This window comes from Rutilus rutilus (genome assembly GCF_951802725.1).
Source record: "Rutilus rutilus genome assembly, chromosome: 4".
Classification (NCBI taxonomy): domain Eukaryota; kingdom Metazoa; phylum Chordata; class Actinopteri; order Cypriniformes; family Leuciscidae; genus Rutilus; species Rutilus rutilus.
Genome location: NC_140212.1, coordinates 29,370,650 through 29,378,930, shown reverse-complemented (window position 1 = coordinate 29,378,930; position 8,281 = coordinate 29,370,650).

The following is an 8,281-nucleotide window of genomic DNA, read 5'->3' as shown; positions in this document are numbered from 1 at the left end:
TGTTATAAAGGAGATATGGCATTTGTAATATCTCTTTTTATAAATATTTGTTTTCTTTGACCTGCACCTCGGATGGTGTGCATTTGCTTTAGTGCTTTGTTAAGGACGTGCATTCCCTTACTTAAGATGAATCAAAATAAGTTTTTTCTTTTATTCATAATTTCTCATTTGCATTGTGGCAGCTCAGTTTACTTATATAATATTTTGTGATTTTCTGGTGCCATTTTAAATTGTCATGCCATTTAAAAGCCTTTCTACACAAATAGGGTCTCACATGTATGACTGTTCAGGTGTATTTGTAAGTGTGAAGGTAACATTTTTTCCCCCACACAGATTCCTATTAAATTGTCTTCCTCCATAGTGACTGTTCAGGGGATGTTAGATTTTTCTCTATATTGTAAACCTTTTGCCACACTCTGAACACTGCAGTTACTTCCATGAACATTTTTAAATGACGTTTCAGGTCTAATGAAGGCCTCTCTCCACTGTGATGTGACACTTAAGGTTTCCTTTAAATGTGAAACTCTTTTCACACCTAAGGCAGGTGAAAGGCTTCTCTCCAATGTGAGTTATTAGATCTCTCTTAAGGCAATTGCTGTCTGTGAAACACTTTCCACACTACTGACATATAAACCTGCTCTCTCTTGAGTGACTCCTCGTGTGGAAATTAAGCGTTTCTTTACGTTTGAAACTCTTTCCACACTGATCACATGTGAAAGGCCTCTCTCCAGTGTGAATTCTCATGTGAGTCTTCAGATTTCCTTTTCGTGAGAAGCTCTTCGGACACAGTTTGCAGGTGTAAGGACTCTCTCCAGTGTGAATTCTCATGTGAGTTAAAAGATTTCCTTTTAGTGAGAAACTCTTTTCACACAGTTTGCAGGTGTAAGGACTCTCTCCAGTGTGAATTCTCATGTGAGTAAAAAGAGTTTCTTTACGTCTGAAACTCTTTCCACACTGAACACATATGAATGGCTTCTCCCCAGTGTGAATTGTCATGTGAGTCTTCAGATTTCCTTTAAGCGAGAAGCTTTTCCCACACATTTTGCAGGTGAAAGGATTCTCTCCAGTGTGACCTCTCATGTGGACATTAAGGGATGCTTTATACATGAAACATTTTCCACACTGGTCACATGTGAATGGCTTCTCTCCAGTGTGAATGTTCATGTGTTTTTTTAGGCTATCTTTATGACAGAAACTCTTTCCGCAGTGATGGCACGTGAAAGGCCTCTCTCCAGTGTGAATTCTCATGTGAGTCTTAAGGTTTTTACTGAATCTAAAACTGTTTCCACACTGGTGGCACATGAAAGGCTTTTCTCCGGTGTGAGTCTTTACATGATTCTTAAGGTGTTTCCTGTCTGTGAAACTCTTTCCACATTGATGACAAATAAAACAGTTCTCTTTTGAGTGAATCCTCATGTGGTAATTAAGCTTTTCTTTACATCCGAAACTCTTTCCACACTGATCACATACAAAAGGCTTCTCTACGTTGTGTACTCTCTTGAGGACTTTTAGGTTTTGTTTTTGTGTTGGATTAGATTTGTTAGATTTGATCTTCAGAGCTCTTTTTCGTGAGGTCATCTTTTCAGTCAGCGTGGATTTTTCTCCAGTCATGAAATCATAATGTTTCTCATATTGATTTTTCTCTTCCACTTCATTGAGTTCTTGACTCTCCTCTTTCAGCTGCATGAAGTCTAAGGTGAAAAGACAAATACAAGTTACCACCAGTGTCACGAGTTCACCTGCCCATCCAGTCTTGATAAATGATGGCAAACAAATTTCGAAATGGCAGTGTATAAATATTGGGCAGAGGGGAGAAATCCCTACTGCGGTAATGATGTTATTTAAAGATAGTGAAAAGGAGAAAGCAAACCACATGAATTAAGTTTGTATCACAAACAAGCAAGTCTGAAAGAATACGGCTTACAGACTACTGTACATGAATTACATGAATGGTGCTCATGCTGGCAAGAGATGAGCAAGCTTCTATTTAGAGAGGAATTGATTATGGCGGCTGACATCTGAGTTGACACTGTTATTTCAATTACCTAAACTACTAAAGTTGTAGAACCCTAAAAATGAGACAACATGAATTGCATTTTCACATTCTTGATAAATGAGCAATACATATACAACATGGTAGAGTTGGGAAGGCTAGTAGCGGGACCATGTTATATGTAGTAGCAAACCATGTCAAAGCCAATTAATAGAGCGATACATAAATGTTATTTGGTCTGGGTATCAATAGACATTTTACAACAACAGAGTCCAGCAATGCAATTCAATAGCGGGAAAATAATCAGTGTTTTTGAATTAATCTTTTAAGTGAATGAGTCACTTTCGTTAATTTTTATAAACAGACTCATATTTCTCATTTACTGAAGTCCCTCCCATCAGAAGCTCTATTTTAAGGAGTATGACTTCTTTGGTGGCTTTTTCTACCTGTTAAGTCTGACTATAGCATGAGCCAATAGTACCTTAGCTTGGGCCGTGAATGAACATTTAATTGGGTTTGGAACAATTTACACAAATCATCCTGTTCAAAATTTAGCATTAGTTCGTACTGTAGTGCATTGCATTCTTGAGCATCAATTAATCTATCTGCGCTTTTGTTTTTCTTTATTATCATTATAATTTTGTGATTTAAAAACAGTGAAGCTTAACCGTTAAACTCATACCTCGGGTCTTTAATGATACAGGATGTCATTAACTACCTTCTTCCTCATTTAATTTTTTTAAAGCTAGACATCAACCTTCTTAGTATTTCAATAGTAAGTATCATCAACTAAACTTGAAATGGCTCAGTGATTTACTGCAGAGCAAGTGCTGAACGCAATCAAATATTACTGTCACTGTCACTTGATGGTGGATCTGGTGAAGGAGCTGTTAGCGATTAAAATATTGATTTTGAAGATTTAGAAAATGATAGTTTTGAGAATATGTTTGAGAGATTGCGAATATGAGCCAGATGCTGAATGTACTGGGAAATGAGCTCTGATGAGAACAGTGATGATGGTATAAAACATCTGCTCAAACTGAACCCGTCCAAGCTCAAAAAGGTAACAAAATATGCTTTCTTTTATTCTTCTGTATTTGTTACTCTAATATAAGGAGAGTTTTACATTATCGCGACAGATATAGATCCGGGTCGCTAAAGACCTGAATATCCAATAATGATTGGCGAAACATTCATGCATTTAAGAGGTAAACACAAGCGGAATAGCTATTTTAAATCTGCAGTCTTATACATTAAAAAAAGAACTGGTAGCCAGAAAAGGTTAAGAGCTTCTTGTCCTAAACTTTTCAGACATAAAGGTAACAATTAAATTTGAACATGTCTTGTTTTCATGCTTGTCCATTTTTCTAACATTTCATCAAAGTGTGGATTGTGTAATTGCGTGCTCTATTGATATGAGTGCAAGATGCACTAATCGGTCTTGGTCCATTGTAGATCGCAGATCATTTTATGTAAGTTTCAGTTTACTGAATGATCCACTGTGACAGGCATGGTAAGGAACACTCTTACTGCAACAACCAAATTCAGGAATTATGATTCAGGGTTTCTTCAAAGAATAAAGTTAAGTTTTTCAATTGCGGGTTTGCACCTACACAGACAGTAGGGGTAAAATCTTTGCGTGGCAGGGGGAGCTGCTGCTCGACCTGTCATTCGACCCGTCACCGCTAGGGGCAGCTGTCACTCGACCCATCACCATTAAATGCGCCTGCCACTCGACCAGTCACGGATATATGCGCCTGCCTCGCGACCTTACACAATATGTAAGATGTTTTTTTAAACCAAATGCAGCGCGTATCCCCTTTAGCCAGCGGGAGCCAGAACGGTACACACAATAGGTCAATATTCACCATTAACCAAATGCTTTTCATCTGCCTTCATCTTCTCTTATTTAGCCTACCTATTTGCCTGCCACAAGATCTCTCACTGTTTTCATCTACCAGACACTCTGATTGATACACGAAAGCACACAGACAGTGCAATCCTGCTCTTATTTACCTATTTGTCATCTTATCTTATATTTGCTTGTTTTGCCTGTAATTGAGTGCGTTTCGTGGCTCTTACTAAGCGTTTCACCAGCCACTAACGTGGCACCTGCCACAAGATCTCTCACTGTTTACATCTACCAGACACTCCGATTGATACACGAAAGCACACAGACAATGCAATCCTGCTCTTATTTACCTATTTGTCATCTTATCTTATATTTTATTCGCTCTTTTTATCCATAATGGAGCGCACGTCACCTATCAGCGTTGCGCCAGCCTCAAGATCTCTCACTGTTTAAATCTACCAGACACTCCGATTGATGCACATGTGCAAACAGACAGTAAAATACTGCTCTTATTTGCCATCTTATCTTACATTTTATTAGCTCTTTTTGTTCAGTGCGTGCGTGTGAGTCGGCTCCTATAAGTGTTGCGCCGCCTCAAGATCTCTCCCTGTTTTACTGCCTGATACTCCGATTGACATGCTGAAGGGAAAAGCAGACAAAGATTCCTCACTACATCGATTTGTTTGTTTTATAGGCTATTTTATTTCATTTTATTTACAGAATATTGCAGAATATCAACATTTAAGGATGAGGTCTTTGAATTTGCATCAGTGAGAACTGCAAAACAAAATAAAAACCTTGTTCAGGCAAAGAACAAAATTTAATTTTAATAATTCAAAATAAATAGAAATTAGCGCATGGAATTTTACCAATCGGTGACTCTACCAGTAACCATTAAAAAACCAACCCCGGTCTGGCAAATCCTACACAAATGGACTCATATACTGAATTTAGAGTGTGAAATTGACAGCATTTTAATGATTAATCTAAAATATTCAAATAAAAAAGAGGACACAGCAATATTTCGCACCTGCCAGTTGTTATTTTGCCAGTTTTTCACACAAACATCTAATGCGAAAGATGGGAGCTATAGGACATTAATTGCTTGGTTGACACAACCGTAATTTCTACATAGACCTTTATCAGAATGTCGATCACAAGTAGCCTAATAATTATTGATCTACAATGACAACAATAATTTGCAAAAAATAAAAATAAAAATAAAATAGATAGGCCTAGGCTATAAAACAAACAAACCGATGTGGTGAGGAATCTTCAACTGCTTTTCCCTTCAGTAAAGTATCAGGCAGTAAAAGTGAGAGATATTGAGGCAGGCGCGACACAAAGTTGTGGCTGGCGTGACAATTTTGTTGTATGAACAAAAAAGAGGAATAAATTTAAGATAAGATGGCAAATAAGAGCAGTATTTTACTGTGTGTTTATACACGTGCATCAATCGGAGTGTCTGGTACGTGAGAGATCTTGAGGCAGGCGCGACGCTTAGGTGATGTGATGCGCACTCCATTATGGACAAAAAGAGGGAATAAAATATAAGATGACAAACAGATAAATAAGAACAGGATTGCACTGTCTGTTTACACGTGCATCAATCGGAGTCTGGTGAGAGATCTTGAGGCAGGCGTGACGCTTAGTAGGAACCGACATGCGCGCTCCATTATGAACAAAAAGAGCGAATAAAATGTAAGATAAGATGGCAAATAAGAGCAGGTCTGTTTGCACATGTGCATCAAATTGAGATCTAGTAGATTTAAACAGTGAGAGATCTTAGTAGGTGTCAAGACTTGAGCTCCGGATTAAAACGGCGGAAAAAATATAAAGGTGGCAAATGGTAGGCTAAATAAAAGTAGAAGGAAACGCGGGATGCATGTCTAACTGTCTATTTGATCATATGCATCAGTCAGAGTGCCTGGTAGTAACTATAAGGCAGGTGAAAAGCGTTTAGTTAATGGTGAATATTGACCTATTGTGCGTACCGTTCTTGCCCGCTAGCTACAGGGGATACGCGCTGCATTTTGTAAAACACCTTATATATTGTGTAAGGTCCCAAAGCAGGCGCATATATCCGTGACTGGTCCCGAGGCAGGCGCATTTAACGGTGACGGGACGAGTGGCAGCTGCCCCTAGCAGTGATGGGTTGAGTGACAGGTTGAGTGGCAGCTCCCCCTGCCACACAGAGATTGCACCACAGACTTTTTGAAATATATCTTTCGACAACAATCAGCATCTCCAGTATTTCCCTGTCTGTCACTAAAATCATCTCTAATATTTTGTTTATTCTGATTTGTAAGGACCCAATTTGTAAGGGAAAGATGCCCTAGGCGAAATCCCTATTATTAAGACAGCAGTTCATTGGCACATCCACATTGATTGACATAGTAATATACAGTACATAGTTCAGTGCACTGTGAGTTATGCAGTTTTCAAATCTGAATGCACTATTTGTAAATTGACCGTTAAGGTGTAAAATGATGCACCATTTATCATCTATAATACCATTGTGTAGATGGCTGTATAGCCCTTTATAAAATATATATGATTGTGTAATTCCTAGTTGCTAAAAAAATTGTTCTTAGACAATTTTATTACGTTTAGCATTTGGATACGTATTTAGATATTATCAATAACTTCAAATACTTTTTGTCAACATTTAGATTTTTTTAACGTTGATTTCAAGTGTCAGTTTTTGCATTATTATTACAGTAAAATCTATAAAAACCTTTTGTTACCCCAAATTACATATACAAGCTTGATCAGTCACATGAAAGTAATCTGAATAAATAATAAATAATGATTCCAGTGCGGTCAGGGACGAGGCTGAATCCAGTTACTTATTCCTTTGTTACTCGTTGACGCTTGAACTTACCCTTTAAATAACGCGCCGCTGCCCTATATGTGTATAGTGCTGCCAGCATTAAGTGCTTATAATTGAATGAATCCATTCAGCATTTCAATGCCATCTGTAATCATTAATTTACTCAGAAAGAGTATAATGTTAAAAGCACACTATGTAAGATTTTTGGATCAAAATATCCAAAACCCCCTAGAACAATGTATATATTTAGTTGATTTGTTACTTACATTATCCCAAATGTTTCTAAGAATGTTTAAATCCAGAGAAATAAGCAGTTTTAACCAGGACATGGACATCAACATCGCCCATCAATGACATCATACCCGTGTTACCCTCGATTTCAGGTTTTATTTTATAGAAACCATGGAAACACCAAAGACGCTTAAATATATTATGCATTTTATTAGACAGATGAGCAACTGTTTGGATACATTTATCAGCAGAAAACTAATCATCGTTATACAGCTCAACACAGTTAGTCTTTTTGTTTAAACCTCGTTTTCTTGATTTACTGTGAGTACCATGTCTTACCATGCCTAATATCGATCAAGCTCACTGCAGTGCAACAAGTGTCTCATATAGTGGCCGCCAAGTAGCATTATTACAACTTTCAACACACTCAAATATATCTAAAATGATACAACAGCGCTGCGTTACCCCACATACGCATGACTGGGAGAAGTGGAAGCGGCGTCTGCGACATAATAAAAGCTCCACTGCTCTCGAGCCGTGTGTCGCGCTCGGCTCCCATTAGCAATCGTTCCAGCAGCCTTGTTCCACTCCAACGGCTTTCGCAACGTTAATAAATCTTTAATACATTACTGGTCATCCATGAAAATGATTTCTGCCCGAGTGCCACGTATTGTCAATCGGCCTTAGAGGTGAAGACAACAACTCCCATGACTCCCCAAAGATAAGGCGTCATCAAGCGAAGCCTTTTCTTTGAATAAATTACCTCTAGTTGTGAAAAATTACATAGTGTGGCTTTAAAAACACTTCTTGTTAAGGAACCTTTCAGATATGAATTAATCTTATTTTTTCTGAAACAATCTTCTTCGAAATCCCAATTTTATGACTTTGCTTTTCCACATTCCTAACAGTGTTTATATTTAGAAACCTGAGGAGAGTTAAAGTTTCCACGATTGCATTGCTGTACAGATGAAATACATGGCACATTGGCTACGTTTACATGCACATGTTTTGTTTCAATCGGACTGAATTCATTCTGATTGATGAATCTGAATGTAGTGTTTACATGAGAGCTAAATGTGATCGGGTTGATGAGCGCGTTTATGTCACACGATTCAAATCGGAAAAGATTTTTGACATGCGCACACTGCATGAAAATACAGATTTTCCTGCTGTTTGCACATAATAACTATTCTCCTACATTGGTTCTTTATTTGTTTTAAACAGCAGACTTAATATTTATCCATTTCTGGTCATAAATTGGAGAAAATGAGCATATGAACCATTGTGCCGTGCTGCTAATATTTATCACACCGTAAAAATGCCCAAAACCAGTTGTCTGTGGATGAGAATCCCAAACAAGGACTAGTGGGAC